We start from the raw sequence: 23,102 nt of genomic DNA, 5'->3' as shown, positions 1-23,102 counted from the left end.
TATTCAGCTATAGAAGCTATCCTGGCATATGATTCATCACCCTAACATATAATAATGCCAGTTCTGTGGGTCTTGCATTTGCTAGCTAATAGTTGTGTTTTTATCCGACACAGGAACAGTGATTGGCAGTATGTTGCAGCACAGTATCTCAAGTGTTTATTCTCCTAAAATAGGAATTTTAATGGCTACTTTTAAAATGGAGTTTACTGTAAAAGAATGGTGTAGTGTTTCTTGCTGCAAAGATATTTGCCCACTGTGCCTGGAGTATATTATATTGCGCATAATCATTTCATATAAACACATGTAAAAATTAATGCTGTGAAAAAATGTAGCTCGTAGTTAGTGGGCCCAGACGTTAAATTATTGAATTAACTCCCCTTCAGAACTGTTTGTAAAAGCTATGTTTCTCAGCCAGAATATTTAGGAAAATCCTGTAAAATGCAATTTTCAGTCTCAATTTGTTTTCAGAAATGTTCTTGGAGGTCATCTCCTACTCCCACAACAACTTAGTGTGGGTCCGGTTGCCAATGGCTCTGTGAAGATGGAGCTGAAATGAACACATCTCCAGGCCTGGTTATAGTATGTTATGTACACATGTATAGCAGACGACACACCCGGTACGGTATCCTCGGTATTTTGATCAACAGTCTAGAGCTAGTCTGATGGAACTAGCGAGAATTATAAAAAATAATGTAAAATAAACAGACGAGTGCAGCATGCTGATGCAAAGCAGGGAAAGGAGCGCCAATGATGACATTGTGATTACAGAAATGTTCATAAGAAAGCCCAGTGTTTCTTCATCAGCATATGCCCTATATACCCTTTAAAATTTATCGTCAAATCCAACTTGCATCTTCAAACAAATAAATTAAAAAGAAACAAACTGCGGGTCCACGCCTCACAAAATGAACTAGACATCAAAATGAGTGTAATAAATTACATTACACAGGCAGTGTTACTTGGTCAAAGCTAATGTATGTATATGCCATATGTAAGTAAGGTTTTTTTTTAAAACAATAGCGATTTCCGGAATGTATTTCATGGCATTACATCATTAAAAAATGGATGCAAGCAGTACCTAGCAAGTATGCCGTGACTCTGGTTCTAGCAAGGAAAAAGGTGTTAAAGGTGGCATAAAACACAGCATTGGGAGGTTCAACCGACCCCTCAGAGTTCTGGGTCCCCACCTGCTGCTCCAGTAGTAGCTACGCCCCACTGCAGACAAATTGTGCATGCACTACGGTGAAAATACCCATGACATGTCCTAGGAGATTTGCTGAAGTAAACGGAGGCGACGCTGAAAACTGCCTCTTGCAAGTTAGTGGGTAAAATGTATACATACTCATCGGCAGTCCTGTCTACTTGTCTCTGGACACCCCCCCTCTCTGGCGGCACACCTCAAACCCCCAACAGACGCAGTCCAGGTACAAGGGTGACGGGAGCACATTTTTGTTCCTTAATAGTATGTAAAACAGTTGGCACGTAACTGCAGCTGAACAGCGTCCTAGAGGCCTACAGTAGCCGCGCAAGTTATTTTGGTGATGTGAGCCAGGAAATCTTTCGGCGTGGGCTAGAAGTCAAGCAATAGAAGGAGGTGCTAGACCAAGAATGCCACCAGCTTCCCTGAGATTTCAGATGTTACTTACCAGGCTGATGTACACCACGCTAGTATTTTCATTTCTACTGTGCCCAGCCAGTTCGCTGCCAACATAAATATTTTGCTGTGATAGAAAACACCAGATAGGGGCTGGCAAATGCAGTTTACGTGCTTCTCAAGCTGTATATCCCGCCGTGGCTTGTCAATCAGCCAATGAGAAGCCTGTAAACATGCCTATACTTTTATATCCATGAAGGAGAGCACAACTTAGCCGCCATCTGATTGGTTGATTGCAACTTAGCTTCAGTATTCCGAGCCGCATTGCAATCAGCCAACGAACACCTTTGCTTTTGCACATTTTCAGTCACATTCTCAAATATTTCTCCCTGCTGCCCCCTAGAGCCTCGTACTGGCACTGCACTAAACTCTGATTAGCACAGCAGCAGAGCTCACTCGCCAGGCCGGTCAAGTAGGCCTGAAAACTGGCTTGCCCTGAAGGAAATCAACTCGAAAATGCGAGTGGGCGAGTACATTTTTCGAGCCCTGCACTTGATTCGAAGGGGGTCCATATTGCGCTGCTGCGAGAAACCTCACTAAGCAGGAAGGGGCGGCACTGCAGAGGAGATGGAGGGGTCAGGTCTTTCACACCACTTATTCAGCGCATGCTAGGGGCGCTTTGATATGGGTAAGGGAGGGCACTCCCTTTCAGGCGACACGACATCTAATAGACCCAGAGGGGAGATACGTAGTGGTAGAAGGCAGGTTGAGAGGTAGGGACATAGTACTGTGCAGCATATACGCCCCGAACACGGAGCAGCTGACCTTAACAGGTTTGTCGGGGACACTAGAACACTTCCTGGCGGGCCAGATTCTGATGGGAGAGGACTTTAACTCAGTAGCGGACACAACACTGGATAGGTCCCACCCACCATTGAGGGACTACCCTGTTCACCGACTCAACTCACAAATGGTAGATTGGAATGGCAGGAGGGGTGGGGCTTGACTGATGTCTGGCGCGCACAACACCCAACTGAACGCGATTACTCGCACTTCTCCAGCCTGCATGACCTCCACGTCCGAATTGATGCGATACTATGCTCACAGGTCGTGTTGCCGGCCATAACTTGGTCTGAGTACCTGACAAGGACAATCTCGGACCACAACCCGTTAATAGTCAACTTGGCCTGGACGGTCGAGGTACCTCGAGTGCCGACCTGGAAGCTGAGACCAGAGACCCTGGAAGACCCATTGTTCCATGCGGCAGTGGAGGAAGGGATAACCCAATACTTCACCGACAACGAGAGGACGGCAGCCACTAGAGCGGTGGAATGGGATGCTTTTAAAGTGGTGATGAGGGGCCAGTGCATAACGAAATACGTGGGCACGCGGAGGGTGCTGCTGGAGGACCTCAATAAGGCAGATTCCAAGCTGCGGGATGCAGAGAGGGTGCGGCCTGGCCATCCCGAACTCCAAGAGGAGGTCAACTTAGCTAGGAAAGCTGTGGAAGTGGAACAACTTTGTGGCTTTGATCACCGGGCATATATGCTTAGGGCCCACGTACAGGGGGACAAAGCCGGAACATTACTAGCATGGCTGGCAAACCCCACAAAGCGATGCTCCCCAAAACTAGCCATAGAGGATGAGGTGGGTCGCATCCACTACTCCCAAACGGAGATCTTGGACGGCTTTCAGAAGTACTATGAGGGCCTCTACAAGAGCGAACCGGGGGATCGGGAGAGTGAAACAGAGATTTTTAGATGGCCTCCAATTGCCCCAGTTAGACGAGGAACAGGCGAAGGCTCTGGGGAGAGACATTGACCTAGGAGAGATCAGGGGAGGGGTGAAAAGGATGGCCTGCAACAAGACACCGGGATTAGATGGGTTGCCCATAGAATTTTATAGTAAGTACCTAGACGTCTTGGCGCCAAAACTCCAAACGATATACAAAGAAGCCAGAGTAACAGGTCGCCTACCCCAATCAATGCGGGAAGCGCTAGTAATACCACTCCTGAAACCGGGAAGGGAGAGCTGTAGCCATGCATCTTATAGGCCACTCTCTATGCTGACCACTGACTACCAAATATTGAGTTCTATTTTAGCAGCTAGACTCCTACAGCATATGCCCGACTTAGTACACAAAGACCAAAATGGATTCATTCCCACACGGAACACGACGATTAACATCAGGAGACTCACGCGCTTGTTGGAGGGCCCGTACGCTGAGGACCGAGCGCCTCTAGTCCTATCAGCAGACATCGAAAAGGCTTTCGATAGTCTAGAATGGGACTACTTATACAAGGTCATGGAACGCTTCGGATTGGGGGAAGGGTATATTAATTGGACGCGAGTCCTGTATACGGCGGCAGTGGCAAGAGTGAGGATAGGACCCCTAGTCTCGCACCAATACCCGGTGGAAAGGGGCACCCGACAGGGATGCTCCTTGTCCCCCTACTATTTGCACTAGCGATTGAGCCACTTGCGGCCGAGGCCCGGACTGGAAAACACTTCGAGGGAGTAGGCAGCAGAGACGGTCAGCAATTTATTTCACTGTATGCCGAAGACCTGCTGTTATTCCTAGAAAACGATACGACAGCGCTGGAGGGTGCAGAGAGACTGCTGGGGCGATTCGGCGAAATATCGGGCCTAAAGGTCGACTGGGCGAAGACGTGCTTGTCCCCATTACGGCGGGACGCGGATCGCCCTGACCACCGGCCTATGCTTAACTGGGAGCCGAATTGTCTTAAGTACTTAGAGGTATATATATACCACACGGCTGCGGATATGTTAGAGGGAAACGTGGGCCGCTGTGTGCGAGCGCTGAAAGGCAGCATGGCCTTTTGGGCCACGCTCCCGCTATCCGTCACTGGCCGTATATCCTTGCTGAAAATGGTTGCCCTGCCGCGATTACTATACTACTTTCGCACACTCCCAATGTGGATTCCTAGTTCCTTCTTCCGCCAACTCAAGTCTCAGCTGACTACGTTCCTGTGGGGGGTAGGTAGATGCAGAGTGGCGTTGGCGACGCTCACCCGCCCGAAGGACGAGGGGGGGGGGGCTCGCGGTACCGGACTTCGAACGTTATTATCTTGCCGCTCAACTGCAGATATACACGCAGGAGGTGGCGCTGGTGTACCGGGGCCCTGAGAGCTCCAGGGTGAGAGGCACGGCACGTCATGGCCTATATAGCCCTACAGCAGTGGATCGCCATTCAAGACCTGACACTTGAGCAACAAACGTTCCGGCTTTGCTGGAACCGGTCTCAGCGGCGTGCGGGGATATGACACCCATATGCCCCGGAAATACCCCTTACGTGCTGCACAGGGCTTACATGACCCCTTGCAGAATCAAGAAGTACTTTTGGGTAGTTGAGTCGGCGTGCCCCCGGTGTGCATTGAAGTGAGCGGAGCTGGAACACATGCTGTGGTCCTGCCCTGCCCTCCGGGAGTACTGGCAGGCAATAGGGGAAACCTTGAACGAAGTAACGGAAAGAACCATTGAGTTTGATTCAGGTGTGCATTCTGCACTGGTTCCCACACGCCCAAAAATAAAAAAAATCAAGTAAATTCATTGATATGGGGTTGATAATAGCCAAAAGGGAAATAACAAGACAGTGGAAGGCGAGGACGAGCCCTACTCATAGGAGATGGTATAACGAATTCCTCAAGTGGGCAACTTGTGACAGCACACACAGATATAAATTAGCACGTCGGAATCCAGACCTTAGAGCATTGGATATGGCGGCAGCCTGGGAGGCGCTAGTACAAGCCCTTAGGGATAGCATGCTAACTGAGGACGAGGAAACCCTCAGCACGGACAGGAATTGCACCTCGGAAACACCGAGCACATCACACACCTAGACAATATATGGCCCAAGATTGTACCCTAGATTAGACACAGCAAGAGACCCTGCGAGCGGATGGTGAGGGGGGAGGGGAGGGTGGGCAAGTAGCAATGTTGAGGGATAGTTTAAGGGGGAGTTCATAAAGTTTATTTCGGTTAGGAAGGAAAAGTAGACATACACTCTTTAATGCGATGAGGATGATCCTAACAGCAGCAACCAGACTAAGGAGGGTTGTTTAATTGCCGCCGCCCGACCTCCGGGTTGAGGGCATGCAGGCTGTGTACAACAAGAAATTAAAGTATGTTGTTAAATGGCCCGAACAGAACTGTAAATGTGTGTATACTGGTATGTGAACTGTAGGTCTACAATAAAAATTACTTTAAAAAAAAAAAAGTGGTGGCAGCATCCATTTTGTGATGCTGAGGCTCCGGTTAACTTTAACCGGGGTTCTTAGTTACATACATGTTGTGCCCCTCTAAAAGGGTGGAATGCTACCACCGTCGCCAGAACTGGCGAGGGGGTAGTATTCCAATTCGTATGACACCTTACTCGACATGTTTTGATAATGCTATGCCAAAGTTAGCAATAACCGCGAGGATTATAATGCACTTAAGAGTATATAGTATAGCGTTATCATGGAAACAGCTAAAGGACATGGTTCCGAAAGCTGCAGACAGGCTCAGCTTATGCTAGAGCACCATCTCACATAATTCCAAGCACTCTGCCTTCAGGATTGATAAGGCCTGCCATAGGAGTGACTTATAGGAGTATATGTGTCCATTTTAGGGTTAGATATAGGTATACTATATCTAAAGCAAAGGGTGTTTACACCACCTTGCCCCAGCTGTATTACCAGCCAGTTGTGTCAGTTTGGGATGGCCAGCCAGGGGTGGCATAATACATGCTTCAGCCCCAGGTAGGCCTTGGGTGCACTTATGCCCTGGGTACCTATGGTACACTGTACAAGGACTTACAAGAGTGACCCAATACAGGGATGTGGAATTCCTATAGCCGACGCCCAGAACATATTGTTTGGGGTCAAGGGCAACAAGTTTTAATGTGTATTTTGTCCTTTGGACAAGTAGGCTCAACCCCCTGCAGCACAAACCCTTTGGATGCCAGTTTGCAGTACCACATTAAAGGTAGGGGAAGGGCACCGCCTGCAGTTAAGTTAATATGTGTGTGCATGCTGTTCAAATTTGTATTTATGGTTTATTAATTTAAAGCCTTTATTAGTAGGGTGAACGCTCTAAATAAATGTTAATTCTGACTACACTAATGACAGTGGTTCCAGTATAAAAGTGTATACACACAGTTTCGAAGTTTAGCAATATAAGAGGCTATGCATAATGCTCCCAAAATGCTCTATGATTGGATGCAAATATTTGCAGAAGCTTGAAAGCAAGATTCATGATTCTTAGCTTTCAATATAAAATGTTCCTAAATGAAAGTAGGGAAAAAAAACATTTTGCTAAACTACTGTAAAATTGCAGGTACCATTTCTTGGCAGCATTATTTAGTAAAATGTGTTGATTAATGCTAGTATATCCCAAAGATATTCATATTGGAAAATCAGAGTAACCAGTATCAATAAGATTATGGAAAATAAAAATAAACAAGCATTGGCAAAGCTAGTAGGTCTGAAATTGCTGGTCAGTGTTTTAGTTTTAGAAATATGTGACTTGTTTTGCCATTGTTTTTGTAAAACCTTATTGATGTGAGAGCTGCCGGGCCCTCACCATTACAACAAATATTGCCAAAAGCAAAAATTGTTTTTGGTCTTAAAAAGCACACACTGCCAAATTAGTTATTGGCACTGAACAAAACTATGTTGTGTGCCGATATGCTCCTTGTGAAAGTGCTGAATGCTGTCACTCACAGTGAAGCCAGCCAGTACAGAGAGAGAATTTCAGTAAATCCAAAAGGTCACGGTTAAGGCAAGACAAAATTAGGGGCCCAATTATTAAAGAAAGTCTCAAAAGTGCACCCTTGGTATATGTACTTGCATTAGGTTTAGCTATATGGTTTTCGTGAATTTACAGAAGTAGGACAAGAAATTGTAGTCCTAGAAAATATTTGTGAACTGCATTCTAGCACGAGCAATATGTGCATGTGTAGATTTGCTCATGCGAAAACCTGAGTGTTTGCAAGTTCATTTTCCCTCCAACCACTTTTTTCCTAACTCTGGAAGAAGGTTTGTGTCTGCCATTATCGGAGTACATTTCCAACATTTCTCAGTACGGGACAAGATTAGAGAAGAGTTGTTGAAACCCCTTAAACATGCAGGTTAGTAGGTTTGCACAGACTCAAAAGGGCATTCCAACGCTGAAACTATTGCTTACCACTACCTTCAGTCCCAGTATGTAGATTTGCCGAAACATGGCAACATAAAGGAATTGCTAGTATTCAAACACTATCATGGTATGAGCCCTGGCATAATCAGAGAGGCTATATAAGAGCTCTTATATAATGAGATTGCTGCCATAAATTGTCGCCGCAATACATGGCACCAAAGGGACGAGTGGATTTTGTTACAAGACAAGTCGATTTTTGAAGCAACCTGCCCCGTGGACAAATAGATATTTTAATAAATTCCACACCCTGCAATACCAATTAGATATGTACCTAAGGTACATGGAGTCCATTTTAAGAGAGAGAGCAGGAAGCCTGGGGTCCTGGATAGCAGGATCCCAGGCCAACTATGTCAAAAACCAGCAAAACATAAGCAAAAAGTTGGGGGCAACCATAGTCCGATATCCACCTTCCTACAAGGAACAAGCACTGGCGTTGCCAATAGGTCTCACAGTAGGAAAGTTGGAGCTATTGGTTTTGTAAATGACAAAGCCCTTTATGTTTTTAAAATGAAAACAAAAATAAAAGGCATTGTTATTTGCAATTGTAATAGCTCCAACTTTCCTGCTGCGAGACCTATTGGCAACGCCAGTGCTTGTTTGCATATTTAAGGATTTGCAACATATGCCACATGAGGTATGGGGAAGTGATGATGGTGACTGATGGGATGAATTGTTAGGATTGGGGTGGTTATGGTGGTTGGGTTGATGGTGGCTGGGCTGGGTTGATGATGGTGACGGTTGGTGGATTTGCAGGAGAATTATGGCTGTTGTGGTATGTGGAAGTGATTATGGTGACTGATGGGATGAATTGTTAGGATTGGGGTGGTTGGGTTGATGGTGGCTGGGCTGGGTTGATGATGGTGACGGTTGGTGGATTTGCAGGAGAACGATGGCTGTTGTGGTATGGGGAAGTGATGATGGTGACTGATGGGATGAATTGTTAGGATTGGGGTGGTTATGGTGGTTGGGTTGGGTTGATGGTGGCTGGGCTGGGTTGATGATGGTGACGGTTGGTGGATTTGCAGGAGAACTATGGCTGTTGTGGTATGTGGACGTGATTATGGTGACTGATGGGATGAATTGTTAGGATTTGGGTGGTTATGGTGGTTGGGTTGATGGTGGCTGGGCTAGGTTGATGATGGTGACGGTTGGTGGATTAGCTGGAGAACGGTGGCTGTGGTGGTATGGGGAAGTGATGATGGTGACTGATGGGATGAATTGCTGGGATTTGGGTGGTTATGGTGGCTGGGTTGGGCTGCTGGTGACTGGGTTGGCGGTTTGTGTTGTGATGGTGCCTGTGATCGCGAGGTGGAGGTGATGATGGTGATTGATGTGGGCGTTAGTGGCTGAGATGGGCTGGTTCTGATGGCTGGGTTCAGGTGGTGATGGTGGAGTGCGGGTACTGTGGGTGTGGCAATGGTGGCTGGGTTCGTATGGTGATGGTGGAGTGGTTGGTAGCACCATGGGTGTGGTAGCAGGGGTGGGCTGGTGGAGTGGGTCGGCAGCCCTATGGGTGTAGTAGCAGGGGTCTTGATGGAGTGTGTTGGTAGTACTGAGAGTGTGGTAATGGTGACTGGGGTAGGGTGTTGATGGAGTGGGTTGGTGGTAGTTTGGGGGTGGTGATGGTGTCTGGGATGGTGGGTCGGGTGTTTATCGGACAGTTTATTTTAGCTTCCTCTGTAGCCCTTCTCACCCACCCCTCCCAGTCCTCCACCCTCGCACCCTCGAGATCCCCCGCTGAGGTTTCCCGCCCGGAAGCTGTGGCGCCGCCCAGCCTCTTGCAGTCGCTGGGAGGGAAGGAGACGGCGATGCCCGGGTTAGGTATGTGGGAAGAGGTGTGAGGCTGTGGGGAAAAAGCCATAATTGAATGTTCTGTGAACGTGCATGGGTGAGAAAGTGAGGTCTGCCCTCTGTGACTGAAGCCTGCTGTTCGGAGGTAGGGAGGGAGGGCGCGCGGGGAGGCTGAGAGATACCGGAAGAACAAATACATGATTGGAGAAAAGGAGGGAGGAGAGCACGACGAAGAAAACAACAGACATCACGAGAGAAGAAAAAGTGGGGAAGACTGAGGAAAAATTGAACCAGGGAGAGAAATATGGAGGGGAAAAGAGAAAGGAAGATATTTTGATAGGGAAGGAAATAAAATGAGCGCAGCGGCAAGGCTAAGATGATTCAAATAAAGTACATAGACCATCTGTTGATGCCTATATATTGACGATGGGAAAGGAAAGGAAAGCACATAGATGTTTTAGCCCTGAACTATAAATATGGACATCCGGTCCGATGTTTCCTGTCTATCTCCTACCCGCTGGACCCCGGACCGCCCCAAGCTGCGAGGTCTCCGGCTCTGTCACTGCCCTTCTGCTACGACGAATGTTGCCATACCATGCTCTCAGGGCGGAACTGAAGTGCATGGCTGTGATTGCGTGGAGAGAGAGGGGAGGTGCTGGTGTGGGAGGGGGAGGCTGTGATTGCGTGGAGAGAGAGGGGAGGTGCTGGTGTGGGAGGGGGAGGCTGTGATTGCGTGGAGAGAGAGGGGAGGTGCTGGTGTGGGAGGGGGGAGGTGCTGGTGTGGGAGGGGGAGGCTGTGATTGCGTGGAAAGAGAGGGGAGGTGCTGGTGTGGGAGGGGGAGGCTGTGATTGCGTGGAAAGAGAGGGGAGGTGCTGGTGTGGGAGGGGGGAGTTGCTGGTGTGGGAGGAGTGCGCGTGCATGTACACGGGCACTGCATGAAAACCGCGGGGCTGAAAGCCCTTTGGTTTGAAGATGTTTTCGCCGACATGAATTCTCGCTACGCTCGATGCGCTTGCGCGCATCGATAGGTCGCGAGACCTAAAAACCACACTATTCACCCACGGGAAGGGTGAAACACTAAATAACCCACTGAACAGAGTTGTTTAGTGTCAAGTGAAGAGCACCAATGAAGAAGTGAAAATGAAAGACATGATCACATTTCTCTGCTCCAACCCTTGACTTCGCAGCACATTTTACCACAAGGCAAAAGGAAACATGGAAACAGGTCTCTGAGGAATCCTCAGGAAGTGCTGTTCATCAGACACTATAAATTGATCTCTTAGGCCTATCTAATGGTTCTATCCTCTCAGCAATTATCTTCAAACAATAGAAAGATCTACTGGTTCTCAAAGCTACTGACTGTCACACATCAATGAAACACCGGCACATCAAGGTGAGGAGTCACCAGTCAACGGTGTACAACTGATCAAAACAAATTTTTGGCTGGTTTTAAAAGGCTGTCCTCAGCACAACAGCAGCTAGCAAACTTTCTGGTGCTGAATGAAGTCTAGACTAAAATTAAACCCGATCTTTTCAGCAACCACCTTCCAAATGACTGACAAGGCCAACGTACTTTACAACAAAGTGACTGTACTGGACTAAGTTCTCTGAAGGGTCACCACAGATTTTTGCCTTCCTTTGCTGAACACGTTTTTGTTGGCTTTTATGACTGTGCACCGTTTACTCCTGCTGACCACCGGTAATGTTTTTCTGCTCTCACTTTTAAACATGGAAAAAATTGTATACATTTGTTTGGTACGTTTAATTTACTTAGAATTCCCTTTTATGTGGTACTACATGTCCCCAGGGACTGTAAACTAAATGTTTCCAGCGAGCTGCAGCACTCCTTGTGCCACCTCCTGAAAATAAAAGCAAAACATGCCTCGGGCCTGCCACGGAAGGAAGCCTAACATGCAGTTTTAAACTGCCATTTCGACCTGGCCCAATAAACTAACGGACAGGCCTAAGCCTTCCTCTTTAATACTTATAAGTCACCACTAAGGTTGACCCTAACAGCTCATAGGGCAGGGTGCATAGTTTTAAAAAAGTAGGATATGTGTGTTTAAATTTACCACAAACTGACAGCAAAAAACTAAAAGTCGTTTTGTCACTGTAGCATGGCTATCTCGCATATAGACTAACACTTGGTCAGTAACCGTTCAAATCTGTTTGCAAACAGATTAGGGGCCAGGCTTTCGAGGTAGTGGGTCTTTCTGACGAGATGGCTTGAGAGTTGTGCCTTGTCCTTATTACACCACATGCAACATACACAAAGAAAGCTGACACCAGGCATGCCCTAGTATTTGCCACCAAACCCTGGGAAAGAAATGACCAGAACCAGTTTGGGAGTAGAGCAGGGATTTCCCCCCACACTAAGTTGGCACTAGGTATAAATGAGGAAGCTTCACAGCTTCTTATCAGGACGCCCCTGGACCTGTGGAAGACTCAGAAGCAGGACTGCCCTGATGTCTGAAGAAGGAAGACTGGACCTACTTGATTGAACTCAGGATCCCCAGAAGTGATTAAGGATCTCATCCTGTTTCAGCTACAGGGACACAACAAGCTTCCAGGTGTCTTCCCTGCAACTGCTCAGTACCAACTGGACCTGCTTAAGCCAAGCTGCTAGCCCCTGTAGGAGTGAGTCTTGATCCCCAAGAGGGGCCCCAGGACTTTCATTGGAGTATACTCCTCTGCCCCCCAACCAAGCTGAAGATGATCCAGAAGTTTGGGCCTTCTTGGTGCTATTTTTACCAGAAACATTTATTTTGAGACATTTGTGGTTCAACCTGTAAAGGACTATGTTTATAACTTAAGACGAGCTTTCATCCTCAACTAATAACCCAATGTTTTACAGGCTGTAAGGACTAAGCTCTCCAGACTCCATTATGCCAATCTTACAGGTAGTCTTACACATTGCAACACACCATAAGAAATGACATAACCCAACCACATCACTCAGCTCTTGGAACTATATTACCTCAGCCTGCACACCCTATAACACGCTTCCATTTCAGCACTCACTATCACATCAAGTATCTAAAACAGGTCTTAATGGCTTGAGTTTGTATACAGCCCCATGTCAACAAGTCAGGAAGGAAACCAAACACATTCACTCAACTTCTGGGTTAAACAAACTAAAATAATCTGAAGCCCGGTAGCCATCATTTTATTACCCTGCTGCATTCACAGTACCTCCTCTGTAACCACTGACTCCCCAGTTCTTTCATTAGTAATACACATTGCTGCTCTCCCGCTCTGGGGGGGGGGGGGGGGGGGGGGAAAGAGTCATCTCACTACATGCAGTGACTTTTCAAGCTATATACAGGACTAGGTTACTACCTTGGGGTGGGTCTGTACCATAAAAACAGCTTAAATTACTTGTGTAAGTGTGACAAAAAGTAAAAGAAAAAATAACTTTAGTTTCGAAATGAGCAGTAGTTTGCTGGGTCCACTTAGTGATGCCCAACGTTGATCTAGGAGGGAACCTTATCCACGCAACACTTTCAGGACAACCAACCACTGTGCAAACGATTGCCAATTATATTCACTACAATTCAATGTGTTTTATGTGGATACCCTGAAATCTGCCCTGGATCCGGCACTCTTGGAGCTGCTGTGGACTTGTCAGATCCATTTTCAACCACTGCTGTTGGCAGTAAGTAGCTTTTGCTGCAAAAGTTCTAGATTGTTAAATCCTGCTGATTAGCAAACTCTTAAGTGGGAATCTAAATCTTCTGCTGCCAGCGAAGTGATGCAAGACTGAACAGGCTGTTAGACAAAAATTTCAGTTTTTGGATTCAGTGCCAACCCCACTGTAGACAGCAGTTCCGCAAGGGATGATGTCCTGCGATGTTCCATATAAAGATCGTACACTACAGCTATGCTCTGCTACTTGAACTGCCCAATGCACATCCGCCAACACTTTTGGAGAAGGAGAGGACACAGACGACAATCTCAGTGAACTGGCTATGCAGAACTGGTAGAGAATGCAGCCTTTAGTAGCTTGGGGGGGGAAGCTACCAGAGGCAAGAGGGAGCTCCTGCAACCTGGACACAAGGGGCTTACCCATGTGAAGTCTGCTGTATCCCACTCCCATGCGATCTTACCCCTCCATCAACTCTAACCTGCACCAAGATGTCATATACAAGACAGACTCAGTCATCACACTGTAACAATGCATTACAATGTATCTACGGTCCAGGTCTTTATTTAAAAAAATGAAATTGGCCCACCTCTCAATTAAGCGCACCACTAAGACGGTTATATTTTATATATATATATATATATATATATATATATATATATATATATATATATAAATAAAATAAACAGTGGCAGACTAACCCAATTTTCTTTCTTTTGTGACAGCAGTTTGCTGCCTCAGGGTAACCTTTAGAGATGGAACTTACTACTAGATGAGAAAGGAAAAGTGGAAAGCCGCAGCAGGACGGCCAAACCTGCACAGACCTGCCACCCCCTCCAACTCACAGCTGCACCAGATTTGAAGGTGTAGCCCATATGTGGTGTGTTATGGAACTTGGATGCACATATGACCCACGCAGTAGGGGTCGGTTGGATGACATAGGAACATGTCACAGGTGTATGCGCTGCGAGGGTCCCTGTCCAAGATCTGGATAAAATATAACAAGGGGCTGTGAAATCTTTTTCAACCGATGCAAAAAAAAAAAAAGTCTTTGGTAATAAAAATAATAGTTTAAAGACCTCCCCAGCCTCCTTGGACCTCCCCGGGCTCCATGGGCCTCTTCCCTCCTCCATGGCCTTCTCCCCGCTGCCGCCCGCCCCATCCGCGGGCCCACTCACCGGTCCACACGGCTCCCGCGCCGCTCCCGGTCCCCCAAGCCTGTCCCGGAAACCGGTCTCTTTCCCGCGCACCCTCCACGCACAGACAAGCGTGACGCAAGACGCGCGCGGACGCCGTGCGGTGAAGTCACAGACCGCGCAGGCGTCGGTCTGCGCATGTGTATAACTATCTTAGGCGGCCATATCTAAATCAGGCACAACAGAGCGTACCGCTACATGGGAATACATCTGAAACCCCGTGCCTGACAACGTCAGGAGGGTCGCGACAGGCCAAGGCCTTCAGATGTCTCACCGTCCCATCATGGCCACCAGGTACGGAGCAGCGACGACTCTATGGTAAAGAGGAAAGCTCTATGGTTAACAATAACACAGGCTGTAGGAGGACAGATCTTCACGGCCAAAGCCAATAGGTCTGGCTTCGTTGTGATGCTGCGTGCACCGGGAGAGGGCAGGGATTTAAATCTGCGATTTCCCTGCGACATGGGTGCCCACATAAAACAGACTTATCGGCCTCGACAGCGCTCTATAATAAAATATTTCCACCTTTTGCTTTTCTGTAATGATTTACTATTTTGTAATTATCAACCTCCTTTACCTATTTTTTGGTAACATTAGTCCTTCAGAAACCTCTTTAATTTCTATTGAATGAGTGTACTGTAAAGCGCTGTGGAACCTCTGAGTAATGTCGGCGCTATGTAAACATGCATAAATACATAAGTAAAAGGAAGCTAAGGGGATTAGGCTTCTTCCTTTAGTGTAAGAAACAGCAGCCAATCAAAACCTTCCTGGTACAAACTACTTTTCCCATCTAAACATTAGCTGGTCATAATGTAATCCTCCAAATACTATAACCTGCATCTTGCTTCCTCTTTATTTTCAAATTTGTCTTCTAGTTTTAGGATAAAGTTTCAAATTCTATGTAACAAAAGTCAGTTCCATGTTGAATTTCTGTTGACATCTGCTGGTGTCTGATGGAACAACGGTTCACCCTCGCCAGCGACTGACAGACAGACTGACAGCCACTGAGCTCACTCTGAATCTTGAGGATTTTCATCTGCCATGGGTCCTCATCGTGTCACCGCCATCATTACTCCTGCTTCTGTTTGTTCCCTGAGAAAGAAACTTAAATGTAACTGCTGCCTCCAAGCAATTGTATCAATTACCAATACTCATATGAATAACAAGCATTGGCAAAGCCAATGTACTTGGCACTGGTCTCCAGCCTTTCAGCAATTTTTGTTTTGTCATGGTTTTTACAAACTTTATTGCTCGAGAGGATGCTGGGACCTCTTCATTGTAACATAAAACATATACTGAAAGGCAAAAATGTTTTAGTCTCAAAAAGTACATTACCAAAGTGCTCCCGTAGGAAAGGGCCTCTTTTTCCATGGTTAACCTCCATGTTCTACCTGATGTGATTTCGAACTGTAAGTGCACTGGATCCCTGCTAACCAGGTTCCCAGTGCCAGATCTCTTTCCCAAGCATTGTACCATGATTGGCTCCCCTCCAGCTACCCATGTAAGTCCCTAATAAATGGCACCCCTGGTACCTAGGGCATGGGTACTGAACAGGGTCCTACGGGGCTGCAGCGCTGGTAGTGCCACCCCAGGTACCCCTCACCAAGGCTATGCACTCTGCCATTGCATGCTTCATATCTTGGTGCAGAGAAATATGAAGAGTCGTACATGGCACATAGCCATGTGTGCTATGCCACCCATGCACTGCATATGATATAGGTAAGTTACCACTACTGCAGGCCTTCATATAGGATATAGTGCACCCTGCCTTAGGCTAGGCAGGGTGCACTTGTTATGACCGACTTTTTCGACCCTCTTTAGAGGGAGGATGATGGAAGATGACTCCAGCCTATTACCCTTACAGTATAGGGATTAGGACTATAAGTAGGACCTATCCATGAGACACAGTAGTGCATTTTCGTACCCTTTTCTTTAGATCAGGGCTTATAAACTTAAGCTAGGGGATAGATATATAAGTATTAGTGATGATCTGTCCTTTTGCAAGAGTGTTAGTATATCTTCTATGGAGTTATGCGTATTTTGGGCCTTGTAGGCCTTAAACGGGACAGACTCCATCTTGCCTTCTGCCTGGTAGCTTGAGAGGCTTTCTAGGTCAAGTGTAATGTTTTAGTTTCGAGGTGTTGTTCGCTTGGAGAGAACCGGTTCAGGCTGGCCCTTATCGAAAGACTGTATTTTTCTCCACTCCGAAGACACAACTTCAGGCCGGCCGGCTGGGAACGTGTCCTTGGTACGGGGAGGTACAAGAATTTGGTGGGCGGCAGGTTACTGGCCGTAACTTTCCATGAAGGGACAGCTTCCATATTAGCGAAAGTGTTAGGCAGTGAGTCAGTCAGTCTGTAGGCGGCAGCTAGCCGTTAGCATCTATGCCATTAATTATTTCCGAGGCGGACAGTCGCCATTTTGAAGTTCGAGTAAGATTTTGAAACCGAGACTCTTTCTGAGGAAGACTGAAGGAGAAGTAGCGCGGAGCGCACAGAGACAGAGAGAGAGAGAGAAAGAGACGGTAGTCAAGAGCAAGCAAGGATCCAGTGACTTGGAGGGAAGCAGAGGAGATTGAGCATAGCGGTGCAGACGTGTACCCGTGACTGCTGAGGTGTGATTCCGAGACGAGCCAAGACACAGAGATGAGAAGGGAACCTAGATGACTGCCGAACCCCAACTTCATATTAACCAGGTGACCTCCGCCCTTTCCCATATTAAGCGCGCATTCTAACCTTTACTTTTCTTTGCAGAATATACATTGTGTAGTATTGTGTTTATTTTTATTGTAATAAAACACCCCAGTTCTTAGTGAACCGACATGTGCCTTGTATTCTTGTTCAATCGGGGTAACCTTGCCTTCTAGTCAAACATTGTTTGCATGAGCGGATGCGAATCCCGATCAGGTAAGAGATGATTGACTAATGAGGGAGGAGGGGGACATTTGATGTCAGGAGCAGAAGGTACATATTGCAATTTGGAAAGCCATACAAATCTCTATTATTGTAGTTTTATCCTGAGTAAATAATGAGAGACTTCTTCCATACGTGTTCATAGGAAAGTGATCGTCGTTGGTACACGGCGTTAATGAGAGCACCTGAGACAGAAGGTGTGTAGGTCTGCCGGATTGCAGATCGTGTGTGAATGAGAACACCGGAGGGACACGGTGTGGAGGTCTACCGGATTGCGGACCGTGTGTGAATGAGAGCACCTAAGATAGAGGGTGTGTAGGTCTGCCAGATTGCAGACCGTGAGTGGATGAGAGCACTGGGACTGCAGGCCCATGTGTGTAGGCGCGCTGGATTGTGCGCAGAGTGAGCACTGAGGGAGATCAGTGTGTGAGAGTATATAATCAGACCTGCCCCGGGGTAGATTAGTCTGGGCCTAAGTGGCCGCGAGACTAGTTGGTGTGAATAGGATATTGTAGAAAACCTATGCATGTTTATTGCAATTTTCCCCATCCTTAGGTACGAAATGTACATACATATATCCATACCCATTTTAAATACGTTCTAAGGAGGGAGGTGATTACGTTCCGGCTGGGTTAGAGGGGCTCTCAGGAGCTGATTCCATCTGGTCCAAAAATCTGGTCGGTACATCTGGCGTCACGAACTGTTTACGAAGCCTGTGTGCGCTGTATTGTTTTCATCTTGTCGGTTTGCGCTCGGCTCGTACGTATTTTCTTTGTTTATAATTGTGTATATATTTTTTGTGTGTAAAAATGTTTTCGAGAAAATCGAAGTCTACTTTCAAATTGCCTGTTGATATTCCCGGCTGGGAATCAACGCCTTACAAGGCCTCGGCCCGTGAGTGGGGCGATTCTACTGGTTTGAGTGAGAATTGGACTTCTTGTTTGGAGCAGGCGTAGCCCGCTGATTTGGTTTCTTGCTTGCAAAAAGCACCAGTAGTGAAGGGTGATGAGCTTCCTATTTTAGGACGCAGAGGTTGGATTGTGCTGACTGCATACAGAATTCTTCATGAAAAGTTTGTTAAGTTGCAGAAGCGATTTGTGGATATGGAGGAAAAGTTTGTTGAAGTGCAGAATGCGCATACTCTTTTGCGGTGTCAAAATAAATTGCTTGCTGACAAACTTGAAGCTTATCAGACTATAGCCGAAAGGGCTGCAGTTCGCATTGCAAAATATAAATACAGACACCGTCGTGGTCGTGTATCTACACGGAAAGTACGTCTGGTCATGGCGAAAGCCGGACTGGATTGGAACCCCGTTGAGTGGGATGGTAATATCTGGGAATCGAATGATTCTGGCTCCTCGGCTGAGGAGGGTGACAAGCGCGAGTCTTCTCGCTCCGGACGTGATTGCAAATCGGCTTCTTGTAATAAAGATGACATTTCTGGCGACCGTGGTCGCTCTACCCATTCTGATGACGTATTACGACCTGATTGTTCTTCTAAATCTAAGGATCGGGCTTACTCGGAGGCTCTTCCGGAGGTTTCTGCTCACCCTGTGTTTCGACGTAAATTACAACAGGCTCCTGGTATGCCGAATGGTATTCAATTGGATAGTATTGAAGATTTTACTCAACAGGAGGTTAGTGACATTTTACAAAGATTTCGGCAAAGGCCCGGTGAAACTCTGCTTACTTGGATGGTGCGCCTTTATGAACTGGGTGCTGCTGGTATTATGCTTGATGCTGGTGATTGTTTACGTTTTTGCTCTTTGAGTTCCGATTCTACTGTACAAGATCATTTTCGGAATTATAATGGTGCTGGCCAAATTAGTTTGCTCCAGCTTGCGAATGATGGCTGTAACCATAAATACCCTACTGAATCTGATTGGCCTGTCAATGACAAACCATGGTACACTTTGCGCGATGCGTCACAACGTTTGAAAGAGGAAGTGATGAAAACTGCCATTTTTCTCAGTACTTCTGACAGACTGTTGGATGGTCTTTTAACATCTTCTGTGCGTAATCGCATTATCCGTTCTTCGCCTGTTGCTTATAAGCAGGTTATGATGACTTTGTTGATTAATCAAACTGGCAATCCTTTGTCTATGGTGCTTGAATCTGTTCGTCAGCTTGGTGAGTTGGGTGAATGGTTTAAACCTGAGAGGCAATCTCGTCCTGAAGGTCGTACCGCTGGGGATTATAAATTGTCTAGACGTGATATGTTTCTTGCACTTTTGGCTGATGGTGTGAAAAGGGAGGACATTGACGGTGAACCTAACAATCGCCTGTGGGACATGTTTCGTAAGCGTGGTTTGGATCGGAAGGAGGGTGCCCGTCGTGTGCGTAAGAATGATTGTGATCGTGGTTCTGATGGCAGTGGTGATGAGAGGCGTCATGTGGATGCTGATCGCCATGATGACCGGCGCTATGAACGTGATGTTTCTCCCCGCCGTGAGAGCATAAGGGTGAGAGAGGGAGAGAGAGACAGGGGGAGAGATGATCGTGTCTCTAACAGACACAGAGATGAGAGGGGTTATTCCCCTGACTTCAGGAGAAGGGAGGATCGTCACAAGCTTTCTGATCGCAATTCTCAATTTTTTGAACATGACAATAATCCATTTCGTAACAGGGATGGATATGAGCAAGACATTCTGATTCCAAAGAAAGTTGAGAACATTTATCCTGATTTGTCTTGGTTGACGGACCACAGTAAAAATGACTAGGAAATAGGTCAAGCTCCGGTACGCAGGTGGGCTCACAAAGACAATAGACTCTATGTAGATATTGACATTTTTTGGAAACATCGTAATATCCAAAGGGCCCGAGCATTGGTAGATACTGGAGCGGAGGCCACTTTAATTCATGGTAATTCGAAGAAATTTAAAGGACAGTTTTTTACAATTACTGGTTTAGGTGGTAAAGAAACCCCCGCAGTGCAAACAGCACTTGAGATGAAAATTGGCAGAATTCCCCGTAAAGAATATTCTGTGTTGGTTGTACCGCTTTTGGAATATATCATTGGAATTGATATTTTGAAAGGAATGACTTTGCATTTGAATGATGGTTGCTATCAATTTGGAACAAAGCATTACATTTCGTCCAGACCCGTTCGGGTTGGTCATTTGCGTATGCCCCCCATTAAAATTCCCCAAGCTACGAAGGTGGTTTCTCAGAAACAATACCGTATTCCAGGTGGTCATGAAGAAATTAGTGCCACAATTCAGGATTTGGTTGATGCAGGAGTTATAACTCCGGTCACTTCTGCTTGGAATAATCCCGTTTGGCCTGTGCGCAAGAGTGATAATTCTTGGCGCATGACTGTTGATTATCGAGAATAGAACAAACACACACCCCGTTTAGCTGTTGCTGTGCCAGACATGGTTACTTTGATTCAGAGAATTCAGAAGCATCCAGGTACATGGTATGCGTCCATTGACATTGCTAATGCTTTCTTTTCGATTCCAATTGCCCCCGAATGTCAGGAACAATTCAGTTTTACCTGGAATGGGCGTCAAATGACGTTTAGGAGTCTTCCTCAAGGTTATGTGCATAGTCCTACGATCTGTCACCGGCTGGTGGCGGAACATTTGTCTGAGGTACCTGTACATCCACAAATTCAGGTGTGTCATTACATTGATGACATTTTGATTCAAGGTGAAACGCTAGATCAGGTCCAGTCCCATTTAGATCAGATCATTGACTGTTTACGTGCTAAAGGTTGGGAAATTAATCCTGATAAATTACAGGGCCCTTCCCAGAATGTTAAATTTTTAGGAATTAATTGGCATGAAGGTCACAGAGAGGTGATCCCGCAGGTGAAACGGACGATTTTGGATTTTGCAGTTCCGAGAAATAGAAAAGAGGCTCAGAGTTTCATTGGTTTGTTTGGTTTTTGGCGTCAGCATATTCCCCATTTGAGTCAGATTTTGGCTCCCTTATATCGAGTCACTCGTAAAAAGAATGCGTTTGAATGGGGTGAACCACAACAGAATGCTTTTAATTTGGCGAAAGAAGCGATTCAGTATGCCTTGGACTTGTGGCCTGTGAGCGAGGGTGATGTCGATTTGAATGTTTCTGTGGAAGGTCTGTATGCCAATTGGAGTTTGTGGCAAAAACAGGGCAGACAAAAAGTGCCCTTAGGTTTTTGGACTAAAAAGTTACCTGAGGCTGGTGAGCGTTATACACCATTTGAGAAACAATTGCTTGCATGTTATTGGGCTCTGGTGGATACCGAGCAATTGACTCTGGGTCATACTGTGATTCTGAGACCTGAAATTCCTATCATGCAGTGGGTTTTGAGTTCACCGAAATCCCATCGAATTGGACATGCTCAAGAGGCGAGTGTGATTAAATGGAAATGGTACATTCAGGACAGAGCGCGTGTGGGTCCGAAAGGTGTGGCTGTGTTGCATGAACGAGTGGCGCAGGCGCCCTTGAATGAGACTGGAAATGATTGTTCTGTGCCTGTAGTCCAGGAATCTCCTGTCAGGTGGGGTAAGCCATTTGATGATTTGTCCGCGGAGGACAGAAAACATGTGTGGTTTACAGATGGTTCAGCGAAATTCATTGGTGAAAAACGGCATTGAAAAGCAGTATCATATAACCCGATCACGCAAAAATTATTGAGTACAACTGGTGATGGCAAGAGTAGTCAATATGCAGAGTTATATGCAGTTTACCAAGTTTTGAAACAGGAATTACCTGGCACATGTCACATTTTCACTGATTCCTGGTCCACTGCTAATGGACTGGCGGTATGGTTACCAACTTGGCATTCTCATAATTGGGAATTGCATTCAAAAGAACTGTGGGGAAAAGAACTATGGCAAGAAATTTGGGAATTACTCCCACAGAGTACTGTGACAATCTTTCATGTGGATGCTCATACCCCGATTGACTCCCTTGATAAATTCTTTCATAAAATTGCAGATGAAAAGTCTAAAATTTCTGAGGCATTGGTGGACATGCAGGATTCTGATTTGGCGGGATTGGCGAAATGGGCCCACCAGAAAGTGGGACATTTTGGAGAAAGAGCCACTAGCAGGTGGGCTGCCGATCGAGGAATTCATATTCCTTTAAATTTGATTAAAGATGCCATTCTGCATTGTCCTATCTGTCAGCATGCTCGAAAGAGAACAGTGCCTCATATTGTTAAAGGCAATTTACATCGAGGTAAAATGCCTGCTCAAATTTGGCAAATTGATTATATTGGCCCGCTCCCTATGAGCAAAAATTGTCAGTATGTTTGCACAGCTGTTGATACCTATAGTGGCCTATTGGTTGCTTTCCCTTGCAAACAAGCTACCCAAGTCAATACCATTAAGACTCTGGAATTGCTTACATTATATTATGGTGTTCCATTCCAAATTCAATCTGATAATGCATCCCATTTCCGTGGAAGATTGGTGCAGGAATTCTGTGTGGCAAATAACATTGAATGGATATTTCACATTCCATATTATCCACAGGCCTCGGGCCTCATAGAACGCATGAATGGTTTGTTAAAGGAACAATTATGTAAGTTAACCGATGAACATTACAAAAACTGGAGAGATGTTTTACTTCAGGCATTATTGATTTTGAATAATCGTCCTTTGTTGCATGCTGAATCTCCTTTGATGCGTTTGTTTCCTCCAACTGTTGATGCTAAGCCCAATACCATGTCGAATACTGTTATGTACTGGGAAATTACCCCCGGAGCTTTGGCTCCATGCAGAGCAACCCCAGGTTCCGCAGGTTTGGACCTGCATGCTATGAATGATGCAGTCCT

The 23,102-nt window shown here is 46.2% G+C and overlaps 1 protein-coding gene across 2 annotated transcripts in view; it reads right to left on the bottom strand.

The window, feature by feature from the left end:
- Positions 1-14,543, bottom strand: part of SSRP1 (structure specific recognition protein 1) — a 146,509-nt gene extending 131,966 nt beyond the window's left edge. For both annotated transcript variants that reach the window (XM_086953348.1, XM_086953349.1), the window contains exon 1: positions 14,406-14,543. The gene's annotated coding sequence lies outside the window, so the exon portion shown is untranslated. The remainder of the gene's footprint in view (positions 1-14,405) is intronic.
- Between the last annotated feature and the right edge of the window lie 8,559 nt (positions 14,544-23,102).

The sequence above is a fragment of the Lissotriton vulgaris genome, chromosome 1_2, assembly GCF_964263255.1.
Source record: "Lissotriton vulgaris chromosome 1_2, aLisVul1.2, whole genome shotgun sequence".
Taxonomy (NCBI): Eukaryota; Metazoa; Chordata; class Amphibia; order Caudata; family Salamandridae; genus Lissotriton; species Lissotriton vulgaris.
The sequence above is the reverse complement of the archived record's forward strand: the minus strand, read 5'-3'. Positions and strand labels throughout refer to the sequence as shown.